The sequence below is a fragment of the Lagopus muta genome, chromosome 6 (assembly GCF_023343835.1).
Source record: "Lagopus muta isolate bLagMut1 chromosome 6, bLagMut1 primary, whole genome shotgun sequence".
In the NCBI taxonomy this organism is placed as follows: Eukaryota; Metazoa; Chordata; class Aves; order Galliformes; family Phasianidae; genus Lagopus; species Lagopus muta.
In genome coordinates, this window is record NC_064438.1 from 16,983,396 (window position 1) to 17,001,267 (window position 17,872).

At 40.5% G+C, this 17,872-nt stretch overlaps 1 protein-coding gene across 1 annotated transcript in view; it reads left to right on the forward strand.

Annotated features, from left to right (window-relative positions):
- The first annotated feature begins 34 nt into the window (after window positions 1-34).
- SMIM38 (small integral membrane protein 38) overlaps window positions 35-17,872 on the forward strand; it is a 369,920-nt gene continuing 352,082 nt past the window's right edge. The window contains exon 1 of the mRNA XM_048950255.1: window positions 35-922. The gene's annotated coding sequence lies outside the window, so the exon portion shown is untranslated. The remainder of the gene's footprint in view (window positions 923-17,872) is intronic.

Genomic DNA, 17,872 nt, shown 5'->3' on the forward strand with positions numbered 1-17,872 from the left:
CCTTGGAACTAAGTCAGGATGTTGGGCAGCACGGTTTCCATTTTCATTTTAGTCTTTGGTGCATCTGCAAACCGGATTTTCCTTCCTTGTTCTCCCTGTGAGGGTCAGCACAATATATGTTCTCATAGCACTTCACAGAACTGTTTGAGTTGGAAGGGACCCTTGAAGGCCATCTGGTCCAACTGTCCTGCAATGAACAGGCACACCTACACTAGGTGCTCAGTGTCCCATCCAACCTGACCTCGGATGCCTCCATGGATGGGGCATCCACCACCCCTCTGAGCAACCTGTGCTGGTGCCTTATCATAAAAAAAACTTTTTCCTTATATCCAACCTAAACCTCCCATCTTTTAGTTTGATACCATTTTGTCTTGTCCTGTCACTGCTAAAGCATCTGTCGCTTTCTTTCTTCGGGTGGGACAGATCTGACACAAAATATGTCAGAGCCCATAATGTTACTTTGAAACAGGTTACATTTTTTTAAGAACAGAACAAAATCAATTTCAGGTCAAGCTAAAGTTGTCTTGAGTTTGCTACTGTCTCTGGCAGTTGCTTTAGTGGAGCATGTAGGAAACAAAGTAAGCAGCAGGTGACCTTGCCTTGTTAATCAGGCACAGATTTTTTTGCTAGTTGCCCAAGGAGGCTTTAATCAGCAACATGTTGGCTAATTGGAGATTCCTCAGGTGTTTTTTATTCCTCACCTGTTATGAATTTGTACTATTTAAAGACTTAAGGGTGGTGGGAGAGAGAAGAGAGAATTCGAATGTTCTCTGCTTCAGTAGAAGCATGGAAACAACAATCAGTTTCAATAGCATGCTTATGTATGAAGAAATTTCAAAAGCTGCAGATGGGGCATCTAGCATAACTAGTAACTGGGCAGAAGCTGCAAGAAGAAATACCCTCTTGGATTTCAAGGAATTATGTGAGTAGACTACACAAGGCTTGTTTTCTTGACCTCTCTATGTTGCACTGGTGGGGACTATCAATTAGTAAACTGTGAAATGTAAAGTAAAAGTATCTTAAATCTTGTTTTCACCTGTCTGTGTACCGTAAGCAGTAGCATCTGTAAGTAGCATTACTGTGACTTCTGCTATTGCTTAATGTTCTTTTAGTCAGATGAGGTCATTTCAGCTTTCCATCTGTCTTGGCTTCTTATTGAAAAGGAAATAAATATAGGTGTCTGCATGTGCTCTTTCTGTAGGCGTGTTGATGACTTCTGCTTTCCCTAGAGTTTTCTTGAAATAACAGGCCTTCCGCCCGAGGGGAGATCAAATGGTTTGGACTTAATCTGCAGTCTTCTAAACGTTTGGAGACATTTATTATGTGAACTTTGAGTAGAAATAATTTGGAGTGGGGGAGGGAAGAGACTTGGTTTCAGTTTCAGCTCTAAGTACTGCACAGAGTGTTTCCAAATGACCTTGATAACCTAGAGGAAATAGCCAAAATTGCGAGTGGAAAATGTAATAAGGCAAACTATTACAGTTTTAAAAAAAATACAGCATGGGAGAGTAAGTGGTATTAGAGGACAAATCTTACAGGTATCTGAAAGATTAAATGAAAAGTACTTTGCTGTAACTTGCTTTGGAATTCCAGTCTTGGAATGGCATTCCAGTCTTGGAATGGCATTCCAGTCTTGGAATGGCATTCCAGTCTTGGAATGGCATTCCAGTCTTGGAATGGCATTCCAGTCTTGGAATGGCATTCCAGTCTTGGAATGGCATTCCAGTCTTGGAATGGCATTCCAGTCTTGGAATGGCATTCCAGTCTTGGAATGGCATTCCAGTGTTGGACCCAACATTTAAAATAATCAAGTTAGGGGAGGCATTTGTTACAGGATAGTAACAGAGGTCATAAGGGATTTGGGAACTGTGTTGGGAAGATTTTGAAGGAGATGATTTGTTCAGGCAAACAAGAAACAGGCAGATGTATTTGCTGTTTAAAAAGCTATGAATGATGTGAGAGAGGTTATCTGTTTCTGTTGCGCTGATGGTAGGACAAATCATTGCTCAGATTTCTTTAGAAAGAGTTTCTGGCTGTGAGGAGCTGCTGCTGACTGTGGGCATGGAATCTGGGAGGTCACAGATTCCCTTTGCTTGAGGCCCTCTTAGGAAAGCCTCTTAGGAGTCCCTCTGCTCCAGCTTTGTGTGTTTGTGAACCTGCCCTGATGGTGAAGCATCTGCTGGTCCCTGAGATCCCGTCCCACCCACCTCTCTCTGATTTCACTGGAAAGAATTCCCATGGCTGTAACAAACTCAGCTTTTGTTGTTAGAGCGTGTGCTGTTGAATCCAGCTAATGGCTTACAAATGTGTACAGTAAAGAAAATTTTTACAGGGAGGGATATCGAAAAATATCCACCGTTTAGTCAAGTAGGGAGGTGAAATTTAGTTGTGTGTGCTACATCTCTGATAATCAACCTAATTTCCCCTAGGTGCCTCACTGCATCCTCATTGCAGATGCAGTTTTCCCTACTTGATTCCCTTTAATCTTGTTTCTGCTTATCCCACCTCTTTGGGTAAGAGGAGTAACGTGCTGCCCTTCTACCAGTCTGTGTTTGCTTGTTGGTAAGACAAGCACAGAAGGCATATCTTTCTTGTGGTAAGAAGGCTTAATTTGGGCACTCTGCTCTACTTGTGACCAGCTGTCATCTCATGCCACTTTGTGGCATGTTTAGCTCCTCTGTCAAACTTGGTTTGAACGAGTTAAAGAATTCTCAGGGGAGACCTTGTTGCCCTCTGTAACTACCTGAAGGGAGGTTGTAGTGAGCTGGGGTTGGCCTCTTCTCTTGTGTGTCTAGTGATAGGACTGGAGGGAATGGCTTCAAGCTGCACCAGGGGAGATTAATACAGCTTTTCTGAAAGAGTGGTCAGGCACTGGAATGGGCGGCCCAGGGAGGTGATGGAGTCACTGACCCTGGAGGTGTTCAAAGTATGTTTGGATTTTGTGTTGAGGGACGTGGTATAGTGAGAACTATTGGTGATAGGTGGATGGATGGACTGGGTGATCTTGAAGGTCTTTTCCAACCTTGGTGATTCTGTGATTACTGGGGGGTGATGTTCTGTGTGACGGTTAGAGTGGAGCAGCTAGAAAATGTTACGATAAGTAAAGCTGTGTTGTTGGGAGTTGTATTATTAAAATTGGTGTGATGATTCACTGCATCCAGGGTGACTGAGAATTGAGAGCTTTTCAATGAGAATTGGGACTCTAGTTGGCAGAAGAGGTGGTGGTTCAGAGGGCAGTATGGCTAAGTCGTGGTTGAACTCCATGATCTTTGAGGTCTTTTCCAACCTGAGCAATTCTATGACACTAGTGTGCTCACCATCATTAGTCTGTTTGTAGAATGTGTTTCTGAACTGTGTGCATCATCCACGGTTACCACTGCTTTTTTTGAAAGATAAAGATAAATATATCATGGTGTATTTAAATAACAGAGCTGGTAGTGGGAAATCTGTTGCTATGGCAGGAATAAGCACCAAATCTTTAGATTTTGTGAATCACAAGCCTCACACTTCATGCTATGCTTAAATCTTTTTCTGCGTACATAGAACTACTGTTTTCACAGCATAAAATGAGAGAAAGTGTTCAACTGAGGCTAAGGTGGCACTCTGCAAACAGTAGGTGCGTAGTAATGGGTGCAGCTGGGGGAGCCACCTGTAGTTATCACCTGGAAAGCATGTGAGAACAATTTCATGACTGCATATAGGGCGAAGTCACAAGGAACAGCAAGCATGTATGTTTTTAAAAAATGTCACAAAGGACTAAAATTATTGTTGTTCAGTAGGGAAACCATAGTGGTGATACCTGTATTTTATATTTGTTTTCCAAAGGTAGCAGAATGGTTGTTTGCCAAGAATTACCTGTGTTATTTACTAAATAAACCTAAGCGTCTGTTCAGTTTTTTATTTCTATTTATGTAGCTTGTTTGCAATTCTGTTCGTATCCACTCCTACATTTTTCCACTGTAATATTTTGTTGAACTTCAGACTGTAAGTTGAAGATGATTGCAGCTTGTAACAGCCTTGGTCATCTTTTTTCCATTAGGCCAGTGGAGCAGGTGTTGTCTTTGTTCTGCAAGGATACTTTCATGGCCCTCATCACTGCATTATTTGAGTGCCTCTCGAGTACATTACTGAAAACATCCTGTTGGAATAGGAAAATATGACTATCCTTATTTTACAGATGATCAGCTGAGATATTTGGTGATCTGCCCATAGCCAAGCTTGAAATCCGTGGGAGAGTTCGGAATAAAACCTGGAATTCCTGCTTGCTGCTCTCACTAACAGATAATACTGCCTTTCTTCCTTTACAACAGCTGTGAACTTCAGGTGTAGATGATGATGATGTTTCCAGTCAGTTGGTTTGCAGTTTTGCTACTGCCTATTCTTGTATTTAACTTCTGCTTATGTTGTTTTAAAACTGCAGAAAAATCCAGGGACCTCTCAACTTCTAACTTAATTTCCTATATTACCCAAAAAAGGAGGGCTATTACTGCTCTGCTACCTGACTTACAAATATTGAGTAGAAATGATCTGATGCTGACCCATGTGCTGGAATTTCAGTAAGTGTAACTGAACTGCAAGATTTATAGTATCCCAGGTGCTACTGTCTGTGTGCAAAAGGACAGTGAACAAACAGGATGACCATCCAGACCAACTTCTATTTGACAGCTCCTGCTCTCCCTGCTGTCAGACCTGGCACTCTCACCAGGTATTCTTTGTTTTTCCTTAGCATTGTCTCTTCATACTGCTTGTGTTTTGCTCTTTGAGATGAAAATGAACGGTCCACCTTCTCAGAGCTGGTGAGTGCCTGCAGCAGCATACTGAATTTTGAAAACTATGTCCAATTGTCCTGCATCATTTTACAAAGGACCATCAGCCTTTAAGAGGATGGAAATTGATATAAAAATAGAGCACGTTTTTAACACCTAAGTCTATTGTATAGTAAGGATGAGTGTCTGTAACATGAAATACAATCTCTAATGTGACTGCAGGTTGCTGAGTTGGATGCAGAAATTAGAGTCAGATAGTAAGGATTGTGTTACGTAGGCTGTCAGATGAGGTAAGCATATAAGCCTGTAGTCTTAAGGTTAGGACTGTTGTGCAGGATTCTGGCTAGATTCAGAGTGGGTTCTGCTTGCATCCAGAGCAGAATTATAGCTTTGTGTGTGATGTAGGACTGTAACACCACAGCACTGAACTGAGTACTGATAGTACAACAGTGGTCTCATACAGTGAGCATCTTACTGAGGTGAACTGGGAAGCCAGTCTAACCTGCATTACTTTATGATGTTATGTCTCCTTGCATTTAAGAATGAATTGTTTCCACATGCACTGAGCTGAGCTGTTGCCAGTAGTCTTTTTATTAAGTAATGACCTTAAAAAGTAAAGCTTAGGTCTTTAATGTGGCTTCCCTTAGCTATTTAATGCTAGTGAGAAAAATCTTACATTTCACCAAAGCTACAAGTGTTTAGTTTCCAGCATCCTGGATAATTGATAGCTTGTCTGAAAAGAACCTGAGCAATTACTCGCTGTAGAAAAATGACTCTAAAGAACTTCTCTGTGTAACTGAAGGTAAAGGTGTTGAATCTGGACAATAAAACTTAGATCAAAGTAGCCAGTGGGAAAGGCTGTAAGAGGAGCAGATTGTCCTTTAAGCTCCACCATGTTGTGCAGGGTGTTACCTCTCTCCTCCTCTAATCGAATTTCACAAAGAAAGCAAAGCTATTCTTTCCTGTTGTAATTCTATCAGAGCCCTCTGCTAGATCAGCAGGAAAGCACCTGCCCTTCTTGCTTCAGATTTGGTAGATAGAACCCAGTTATTTTGATAGCAGTTAGTTAATCCATAACCAAAGTGTGCCCACAGCAACACCTGCCATGCAGGTGAGCTTTCAGACTTGTTAATGTATAAATATATATAGATTTTTGTATTAAACTCGCACGTTTGCATGCCCAATAGTGATCATCATAAGTAGGAGAATTTAATAAAATGAGGTCATAAATGTCTAATGTGCTTTTTGTTGGGCAATAAAATTGCCCATGTGTTGTAATTGAGGTCTGAAGTGAACTTGCTTGCTGGGGCCTCTTTAGGGTAGATTACCAAGACCAACAGAGCACATGCAAAATGTTTTTCATGCTGTTTTTTTTTCCCCTCCCTTTTGGTCCACTAGCCTTTCCTTCTTAACTGTTTAGGGTTGGTACCCATTGTAATATCTACTGCCATCAAACTCGGTACTTTAAAATTAGGCATGCATTTGAAACATCTGCATGACTGAGACCCTCCACTGTGACTATTAAGCTTTTTGTCTCTGATGTTTTCTGAAGTCATTTATTCTCTTCTGGCCTTCTGAATGATCCTGATACAGTTTTTTAGAGTTCTGTAAAGCAGGCTCCTGTACTTTCTAATATTACAGACATTGGAAAGTGAAGTGTGGGTTGAATGTTTGATTTTTAAGTGTAATGTGTTCTGAAACTGATTTATGCATAGGTGGCCACTGAAATTTGTGCATGGAGGATCTTCTATTTGGTCTGCCTCAAAGGTTCATGCATGTGATGGCTTATTGTGCAGAGTGGAGTGTTATCTGGCATAGCACAAGGCTCTCATGAGCTGACATTAAAGGAGGATACATCTGATCTGCTGAAAGAAAGAGTTGAATCAAATCCTATGTAGCTAAGATGATGGTTCAGATGCGTGAAAGTGTATGGAAGAATCCCGCCGAGACAAAGAGAATCTTGTTTTCTTTTTAAGAAGGAATTAAATAAGATTTGTTTCAGCTATGTTTTCTGTGGCCACCAGCAGGTCAGCGTGCTAAAGGACCAGTTTTGCAGAATGAAGTCTTAATGGAATGTTTGCAAGGGCTGTCCTGTACTCGAGACTGTTAACTGGTGTTATGGTGTCCCATGGCCTTTGCTGACACCATTTGTTCTGATGGCTTCACAGTTTCATTGTATGTCTGTTGTGAATATCTCCCTGTAGAAGGGATACTTTGAATTATTAGATCTTGTCTGTCTTGTACCTTGTGATGCTATTCACCCTCAAGAGAATGTAAAACACTGCCATTTGAATTTGGAAATACCTTACTGCAGAGGAGGGCTTACCATGGGGGTTAATTGGAATGGAGCCCTCTGATTAACACAGTCTGCTTTGCTATATCAAAGTCATTTTTGCAAAGTTACGATCACAATACTACGCAGTGCTTCTCTAAGTGTGTAGCTGATTAATTGCATCTAAGCTGGTTAGCTGTAACTTAAAAATGAATACTCCTGTGGAAGATTGTGATAGATCAGGCTCAGTGCTCTAGAAGCACTTTCAGAATACATTTTAAAAATCAATACAAGTGCTGTTTGTTAATATACAAATAAATACCAAGTGTAGATTTATTTGAGGTCATTTAAAATACAACCCTGTTATTTGAGAGGATGCCATGTTACAGAGAGCCATATAAGACAGTAGATGTTGCAGTTACTTATTTCTTTTGAAATAGAATGCAACCTAACGAAAGCATGTGAAAATGAGCCTGCGCCTGTGCTTAGGTTCAGTTTTCCACGGTGCTTTGTTCATCCGAACATTTATAATGAACAGGAATTAAGCGTGCTGTATTCTTTCAATTCTTGTTTCTGTTTCAAGGTGTGATTGAGAGTATAGGAATAAATAGAAAAATGATACTGCATTAGATCAGTTTAGATTTTAAAAAGTAATACACAAAAGCAGCTTAAGGCAGTATTGCAGTTGTTGAAGTTCCACTTAGTAGTTTATTACTTGTGTAACGTTATTTAGAAGAATTATATAGGGAAATTGATGCATCAACAGCCAAGTTATGTGACTCATCACAAAAGGTGCTGGAGGGACAGTCTTCTCTTTAAGCTTTTTGGGGCTTGCAGTATCTCATACGGTCAAAATGGATAGGAAGAAGACGAGGAAAGACCACTTTCCAGAGGGGAACTGTGACAAAAGGACTTGCTCTGTCCTTGTAGGCATCCAAGGCCAGGTAGGATGGGGCCCTAGGCATCCTGATCATCTTAGCAGGTTGGTATTCCTGTCTGTGGCAGGGGGATTGGAACTGGATAATCTGAAGTCCCTTCGAATCCAGACCCTTCTATGATTCTGTGACTTCAGGCACAAGAAGTGATCTCAGAAGTGGAGAATACAGATCTCACACTTGATGCTTTATTACTCTTAGTAGACCTTTCTCTTCAGTAAATTTGACTTGAAGATGTAACTTTGGTACTTGGGAAACTTTCTGTAAGGGTCTTCTGGTTATGTCTTTTGGTTGTCTCAAGCCATGTACCACGTTTCATGTCTGTTGATATCAGTGAGGAAAGAAATTCACAGAATCATAGAATAGCCCTCGTTGGAAGGGACTCATGAAGATCATGGAGTCCAACTTGATGGATGTGCAGGACTCATCTCCAGAGCTTCCCAGTGACAAACTAGTGCTTTGTGGGAGGTCAGGAGTCTTCAGGTGCTATGATCTCCCTTTAAGACACCTTCTTGCCGAGGCAAATCTCAGGTAGAAAGCTGTTGGTGTGAATGGAATGTGACAGCATTTATTTCTTTATTTCTCTAGCTGTGGCTTTTGCCAGCAGAGGGAGTTGAAGACCCCACCTTAGACTGAGTCTGTACAGGTTGGGCTGTAGGGTCAGTACCTCTGGGTGCTCTCAATGAAACATTCTCAGTGTGGTTAATTACTGGAGCCTGCATCAGAAGTCTGAAATAAATAAGGGATTGATTGCTTGTTTTTAATGGAAAAATGCAGGAAGATATGTTTTGAGGCACTGAATTATCAATGCTAAACATCTCTTTGTACCAAAGCATACATAATAAATGAGAAAGCAAAACTTCTCACCACTTGGTAAATCTGGTGTCACATCTGAATAAAATATAGGGAAATTGCATAGGCTGCAGATGAGTCTCAAAATGATCTCTGATTGAGAAACTCAGAGCAGCAGTGGACACTTTTTTTTTTTTTTTTTTTTTTTTTTTTTTTTAAATCTTCCCCACATTTTAACACAGTGATCAGTTTTTCCTGTAGATAATTCTAGGGAAAGAGGCTTTCTTTTGGTTCCTGGTGTGTATGCTGCGGCTTCTTGTGTTTTGCTGACAAGGATGTCCTGCTATCTCCTGTGTGACAAAATCAGAAAATTGATGTATGTGAACATAAATCAAGGACTGTTGGACTTCCTTTAAACCTGTAGTGTGCGGTTCCTCTGATTTTTGTCAGTAGGCCCTCAGCTGAGCATCCATGCATTGATCAGTCAGGGTCTTTTATGGCATCTGAAGCTGGTAACTGAAAATATAATCTGTGTTTTAAAGTAAGGTATTGTATAAGTAGGTCTTGTAAACTTTAAATTCTCCTTAATTGAGTGGCTACCCATGTTGCTGCCCCTGCTGTGTGGACAAATCCTTCAAAACTGAGCAGCTTGTTGGTTTTATGTGTAAGTATGTATCACAACAACTGTTTCTTTGCTAGTTTATTGAATTTCTTTAAACCAGCATTCTGTGACTGTGTTTTCCTTTTGAGAAAATCCAGAGTGCTTAAAGCTTTGAAGGCCTCTCTTGCAAGTAATTGTGGGTGGGATGGACCTTTAAGATACAAGTAATGGTGTTTCCCTTCCTCCCTTAAACCTGATGGGCTACCACTTGTGCTTAGACAGTGTTGCAAACTTAATTTAGATTTAGTAGTGAGGTCTAAAACAAGTTGTGCTTTGTAAAGAAATCAAAGAAAGAAAGTGAACGGTGCCTGAGTGGAAACAGTGAGGGAATCAGTGTGCCTGGCATTGACATAATACTGCGAAATCAATGCTTTGATCAACTATAAAGCATAACAGCTGTGTGAAAGGTTTGCTGTGGTTAGTTGGCATTATCTCTTGTGCAAAGCCAAGTACATTGTAAACCAGTAAAAATTAACTGCCAGAGCACAATGATGTTTTTGTGACTGTGAATTCAGATAAAATTATGCTTCTGTTGGCAGAATGATAAAAAGAGCTGGGGCCATTTGCATACAGGTGAAGAGGGGCGGCGATGTCCTGTGTTCTGCAGAGTGCAGGGCACCACAGGTATGCAAGGCATTCAGCTGCAAGGGCTGTCTTTAATTAATCTTTATTTTCACCTGGTTAGTTATGGAGTGGGAGGAAATAGGCAGTACTGTGCTGAGTCATTGGGTGGCAGCAGAGCATTTACCACTTCCCATGGCATCTCAATAGAAGAAAGGTCTGCAGCTCTGCTTGATTTTGATGTAGGTGTCTGAAAGCAAGGCTTGCACTCCGAAGCACTATCTTAGCATGCTATCTATGGTGAGAGCCCTTGCTCTTCAAGACAGATTTCCCTCCAAAAGTTTTAACATGTGAATGTCTGCATGTTTAATGTATACAGATGTAGATGCGTGTACAAGAACTGTCTGTCGGCTGTGCAGGTTTCAGCTCTGTGACAGTGAGGAGCTTTAATGCTACCACTGCTGGTTCCCAAACTAGATCCCTCACAGTTCAAGCTTCTTCTGAAGATGTGTAGCGTGGTGGTCTTGTGAGTGAAGCCATGTCATAGTTCTAAATTGTTTTTCTGCTGGAAGTAGTGGTACAAACGTGGCCAGCATTAGCTAGTTAGCCAAAACTACCCGTGTTTTTATTAGTCATGGCTCTTTGTAAGAAAGGTGTAAGAGGCAGGACAATTAGGTTTATCAGTGTTTATCAGTGGCTGTGAGCAACCTGGTCCAGGAGGTGTCCCTGCCTATAGCTGTGAGGTTGGAATTACGTCATCTTAGAGGCCCTTTCCAACCTGAACCATTCCATTAATTCAAGGAAGGAGTTAACCTCTCTGTACTTATTCTACAATTTAAACATGCCTTTTGTTTTTAGTTTTAACTCGGATGTTGTGGACAGTGCTTGAAGGACTTTGAAAATGCTATCCTCTTTTGGAATGGAGTATATGTAGCACATGTAGTAGCAGGTATTTTCCTTTTTTTTTTTTTTTTTTTTTGTACAGGAGAGAGGGACTAACGCTGGTAGAAGTTATAAGGCTTTTTGATATCTGTTATAAACATTACAGCACTGATGCTTTGTGTCCTTTGAAGACTGCGCATTGCTTCTTTTTGAGGAATTGGCTCTGTAGATTTTGACTTTGCAGCCCTCCACTTAATTGTGTGTTTTTTTTTTTTTTTTTTTTTTTTAACAAATTACCTCTGGCTTTCATTTTCTCTTCATTTGGGGATTTGTCAACCTGACTGCAGAAAAAACACAGTGTCTATTGTACTATGCTTATTTTACATGCTGACAATAGGAAACCCCTCTTTTTCCCACAAATTTGCAGTGACATTCTCATCTTCTCTGGGGGCTACTTCAAGGGGATAACTGCTATTTTTCTTCCAGTTTAAGCTTCCCTGCATCAGGGATATTTGATCATTTCCAGTAGATGGAAAAATGAAGTTTGCAGGCTGAGAACTGCATGTTTGCCTCTGTAGGCTGTTGCGAGGGATGCTATCTTATGGCAGATTTTGAAGAGTTGAACCATTGTGTTTAACAGAATAGCATGAGGATCTGTAAAATAAGCTCTTCCTGGTGTCTGAAGTTCCTACAGCTTTAGTGGCTGCAACAAAAGGTCAGATCTGCTGGAGTTCTAGGAGAAATTCCTCAAGGTTCCCTTGCATCTGCCTTGGATTCAACAGAATTGCATATAAAGCCCACAGGTTTCAAAGAATAATGCTGGGCTCAGTGACTAGCTTGCTCTAACAAAAGATCAGTTTAGCTAGAAAGCTTTGGACTATAATGAAGAAAGTCTTTACACAGCTCTTTGAGTAAAGAGGGAAGAAGTTAGTGTGATTTTTTTGAAGAATGTCAACCTAATACATCGAAGCAGTCATGCATTTTGGGGACACTTTGAGATAAGGTTGGCCATTAGAAAAAATTTCTTCTTGGAAAGAGTGGTGGTGCTTTGGGACAGGGCTGCCTAGGAAGGTGATGGAGTTGCTGTGCTGAAGGTGCTCTGCAACTGTGGAGATACGGTATGGATGAACCTGGTCAGTGGACATGTTGGGGTGGTGATCGGACAGGATGATGTTGAAGGTCTTTTCTGCCCTAAATGATTCTATGAGGTGCAGTTGTATCAAACACGGAAGCGTTGTCTCTGTTTTGGAAGCAGGGTAATATACTTGTGACCATCTGAGCATCTGGTGGTTTGAGGTACCTTGGTGTTCCAGTATGTGTACTGTCCTCGCAGTGGGAGTGATTCCCCCAGGAAAACTGAAATGTAAAACTGGTAGAGCAGTTCACTGGGAACTACTAAGCAGGAGCTATAGCAGTGGTACAGATAGCTCAGCTACTTACACGTGCAGGCAGTAATCCACGTATTTGCACTAATGCTGTGAATTCTGCTGTAATACTATCTAGGATATTTCAGAGTAATTCTCATCGTAGGAGCTTTGAAAAGTGCCTACACAGCTCTTTCTTCAGCACGTTGAATGTTCTTGTTCAAGTCCAGACGCATTACCCTCGGTTAGTGGTAAATTAGGTTCTTGAGATGGGCCAATGACAAATCAGGTTTTTATGCCTCTTTTCCAGCGTACCGCAGACCTTTGGAATTTCATGTGGTCTTCTATAAAAGGAAATTAATGATTATGTATTATTCATAAAATAATGTTTCCATCATTTTGTCCGTTTCCTCTCCATAAATTCACCAGCAGAGGGCTGAAGGATTTACCACCTACTTAATTTAGTTTAGATTCATGGATACACTGCTTAAACTTCCCTCTTGAAAGAAAATGTTCCTGCCAGGTTTGACCATAGATGTAAAATATTCTGTGCTGTCTGAGTACATGACATATGCTGCATGCTGTACTAAGCTGGGAGGCACACCCTCTCCTTGGCTTAGTAATGTTCACGACGAAACCTTCAGGTGTCACTTTCCAAGCATTTTGAAACATTATTGTTTTATTTCAGAGCTGCCGAGAGGATGCCTTTCTGTAATGTGCAGTTTTAAGCTATTTAGATCTGCCTGGTCTGCATGAGGGAGATGATTAGATGAGGTGACTGTAATGGTCAGTCTCGATCTGAAACTGATGCATCTTTCTACAGCAGCCTTGGCTGAGAGTTCAGTGCATGCTCAGGAAAGTGCTTCCACTCTCCTCATAGCATGCCCTACTGAGTTGGGTTAAAAGCAGGACTTCATGTTCGGATAATGTAGCCAAAGGTGGAAACTTGAGCTTCATGGGAAAGAAAACAGATCATTTTGGCATCCTGGAATGGGCTAGTTCCTGCAGTAACACATTTTTCCTAAAGAGAAGACTGGGAATCTGAGTTCCTTCGCTCTTAAAAGTGGTAGAAATTCATTCACTGTTCTGAAGACTTTGTGGTTAAGTTGCTTTTGAGCTGTTCTGCAGGAAAATGAAAGTTATTTCTCGATTCTAAGTCCACTGAAGAGTCTGAAAGATTTCCACTGGTTTCGGTGGCCTTTGGTCAGACATGTGATGTATTATGAAAATAGCAGAGAATGTCACTGTGGTTTTTTTGACCCTAAAAGCAGATTGGCAACATACCTAGAACCGAACTTTTCATATTTTCCAAGTGCTTTGCTGTTAAGAAAATTAAGTAGAACATTGCTATAAAATTTTAAGTTAATAGTATTTAGATGAACATGCTCAGAGACCATTTTGATGGTTTTTAGCGTGTCTTCTTGAGTCTTTTGGGTTCTTCTATAACCAAATGTGATCTTTTAGACCATTTTTGCCAATGGAATTTTTTCCTAATTGTATCCAGGCGGCTCAGTGTAGAGAAGGAGTGACTGTGAGCAGGAATAAATCACTGCTAAGTACCCTGAAAAGATAAATGAGCGAGACCTGAACAAAAACAAACTCACCACTGTGCCTTACTATTTCTGAGGTACCTAGAGTAAAGTGCAATTGCATTTTGTGTTATAAGCTTTGTTTGAAATGCCTTTTTTTTTTTTTTTTTCAAAAGAATTAGTGGCTTAGATTCCATCGCGTTTTGCATGTTTGCTATGTGCTTTCTAGGAGTTTCTTTTGTAAAGATGGATAAATATTGGTTAATATCACTCTGGAAAGTATTTAAAAAGAAACTGCTTTTGCCTTAGATATTCTCTTATTTTTAGGGTAGTGACTGGGAGGGTGCTTAAGAGCCAAGCTGTGTTGTCCCAAAGAATTTGTAATTTTAAAAGGTGGTGTGGGGAAAGAGGAGTAAGAGAAATAATACTATAATAACAGTAAGATGAATATTTTATTTTTTGAGATGTAGTAGCTTCTAGGAGAAGCTAGAAGGGAAAGGCATGGAGTGATCTCTGGGCTTCAGTTGCCCTCTTTCCATTGAGAAGTGTATGGTGTGTTTGAACAGTTGTGTAGTGCTTTTGTGCAAGGTGAGAGGCTGCCCCAGCGGTAGCTATTGCAATGCTCCAGCATGGTCAATGGAGGAACATCTTACTGTTTGAGGGAGTGTCCTGACGTGGTGTAAGACAATGGAATGTTTTATGGCCATGATTGACACAAAGATTATAAAGCTAGCTCAGGTTTTTTTGTACATCATTGAGTTCAGCAACAACTTGAGTTTTGGGGACGCCTTCTGAAGGAGAAGCCGTATTTATTGTCCCCGTCTTCACAGGCACATCATCTCCTGATCAAGGTTCACTATTCAGAAGTGAAGTTAGGATGTAAGTGTTCTTATTTACAGTATCTCAGAAGTGCTATAGTTTGACCTTCTCAAAGCTTTGATTAATCTCTTCAACCCTTGATGGGGGAAAGAAAAGGTAAGTTGGGAACTTGCTTGACTTTCAAAAACTAAAGCACACGAGGGCCTCTTCTCCAGTAACTACGCCTTCTAAAGTGCTCTGTGATGGAATGATATTCAGGATTTTTCTCTGAAGATTGGAGATGATTCTGGAGTGTATTTCTTTTTTTTCTTTTCACTTAAGCAGGAAAGCTAATTTTCATTAATAATGCTACCTCTCCTACTTCACTGCAGTCTTATTTTAAGGAAATGTTTGAGCATTAAGCATTTTTCCCACATCAGTGAAACAATATACCTTTCCCTGCCAAAAATCACATTCGCATATCATCCTCACTCCTGTAGCTGCAAGGTGAAGTCTGGAATTTTTCCAGTAGCCCAGCTGCCAATTTATCATTGATCATTATCAGGAGTCACTTGAGTTGTCTATTTTTGACTGTGTGTGATGTGTGAGCTGTTTTAGGTCCTGGGGACCTGCTTGTACTGGTTTATGGACGGCTGTTCTTCAGAACAGATTGTAGTTTGCTGAGAGAGAGTTCCTATGTTATAATGAAGTAGTAGTGCACTGTTTAGGTGTTGTGTGTGTGATAGGGAAGTGAGCTTGCTCAGAATCACAGGATTTAAGGGGTTGGAAGGGAACCTTAAGAGATCTTAAGTCCGAATCCTGTGCCAAAGTGGGACACCTACAGCTGATCACACAGGTAGGCATCCAGATGGTTGTTGAATGTCTCCACAGACAGAAATCTCATAATCTCCCTGGGCAGCCTGTTCCAGTGCTCCATCACCCTTACTGTAAAGAAATTCTTCTGTATGTTAGTATAGAACTTCCTATGTTAAGGTTTTAGGTCATTACTCCTCATCCTTTTGCTACGTACCATGGAGAAAAGAGCCTGGCCTCATCCATTTGCCTCCTGTCTCCCATCAGATATATTTATAAATGTTAATTAGATCCCTCCCTCAGTCTCCTTTTCCCCAGGCTGAACAGAGCCAGGTCACTCAGCCTTTCCTCATATGGGAGATACTTCAGGCCCTTTATCATCTTTGTGGCCCTCTGCTGGACCTAATCTGATTACTTGGCATTCAGTAAAAGCTCAGCTATTGAAATCAATGAGAGGGGACGCATGCCCAGTGCTCTTTTGACTTAATACTCAACTCGTAGTGTCTTCACAGCTGCATTTTCTGTTAATAAAGGTATTGCAAGATTAGGAGTTGCGTGCATTTACTTTAATCCTTGGAGTTAAGTAGGGGGAAAAATTAAAGTCTATATGAGGCTTTTCTACTGGGGGGTGTGGAAGTGGGGGGGGGGAGGGGGAATCATTTTTGTGAAAGGGAGGTACCTATAACACTTAGTGCCTTCATTTACTAGTTAGAAATGGCTGTGATAATTTGTTACACTGAGATTATGCACAAGATGCTGCAAATGGCTCTGGGTGCTGGTTGGAATTCATTTCTGAGACTCAGATTTAATCACTAGTGAGATTTTCCTTTAACAGTCAAGCATTTACACTCAGCCTCACATCATGCATTAATGCCTTGTTTAAGCAGTCTAGTTAGTCAGCTAAAATATGGAAACCAGAAGAAATTAGAAAATCCCAGTTCGATTGATCTTAGTATTTTATGATCCTTTTAATTTGATTTAGCGATTCTTGTTTCATTTTGAGTTCGTTTTTCAGTTCTGCGTTGTTAGGATTACATACGCCATATAAGAATTTGTTTAAAGATCACTTTTATTGGGAGTAAAATAAAAGCTGGAAATCTTCTGTTATTCTAAGGCATTATAACAGCTTGTTTGTACAAAGTCTAAATTTGGAGCCAAATTTGACTTGTTCTTTACAGCAGTAATAACCTCAGAACCCTGCTAATGAATGCTGGAAGGTTTGTCAGTGCTCAAATGAGTCTGAAGATATTTTGATTATTTGCCATACTTAGTCTTTATACTGATGGGGTTTGAACTAGAACATATGGGTCTGCATTTTACTGCCTTAAATAGCTGATCATATATTACTAGGTGTTTGACAGCTGTCCTTATTGTTCATAGCTGCCCATACTTTCCCAACACTTTCATAATCTATTAATCATTTATTAACCCTTCATAAACCATTTATAAATGTACCCTGAATAAAAAAAAAAAAAGTGTGACCATTCAATTTCTTCCTCAAGTTTAATATTAAAGGCAAGTCCAAGGTCAAGATGGGCAGAGGGAGGCTTTAGGGAGACCATGTAGTTTATATTTTGGCCAGTCAGCTGAGGAACCACGTGGAACTAAAATTAGTAAAGTGTGTGCAGTGAAGAAAGTTCACACGGTGTAATATGCTGTGGGCAGTATTAGCGTTGACTTACCCAATCTGTTAATGGTATGGTCTGTCTAGACCTTTGGAACATTCCTTAGCTCCTTATTTAATGTAGGAGGAATCATTTCTGAAATTAGCATATAAATTGTCTGGAGTCAGCAGCTCTTTAAAACAGTATTTCACCCTTGTGTCAAGGCACAATCACTTGTTCAAAAAAAAAAATACCGATACAAGGGCATAAACTGAGAAAATTCATTAAGTTTAAAAAGGGGAAATGGTCAGGATTTGATTTGGTAGGTTTTATTTGTTTAGCAATGTTAATAAGGGGAAGTGTATGATGATAAGGAAACATCTGGCAAGCTCTGTTCATGTAGGAGGTTTACACTTCAGTAACTGGAACTGGAGGGTTTTTCTGTTTTTTGACCTTACATTTTCTTCATTCCTTGGTCTTCCATGTAACCTGTAAGTAAGCCATACTGTGTGTTGTGTTCATTTTGAGGGCTTGGTCCAACTGAACAAGCCTGGTGCTCAGTGCTGGGATGCTGCAGGGGGGAGGCACGAGGAACCTGCTGGAGGGAATCCTCCCCAGCTCCCCTTTCTTTCCAAGCACTTCTGAGCTCTATGCTTGTTTGCTCTTCGGTTGCCAGGAGTAATGTACAGTGCCCCATTCTGAGGTTATCAATTGCAAAGAAAGGTAACGTAACATGTATTCACCTTGGGAATTATGCAGGAATTGTAAACTTGCGTTTGGAAAGGCTACATTTCTATATGGAGACAGAAAATAAATGACGATACAGTCCAGAAGGTTTAGTTGGCATGAGTCTGAAATGACCACACTGAGCAGTGAAGCCAACAAAATCTTTGTA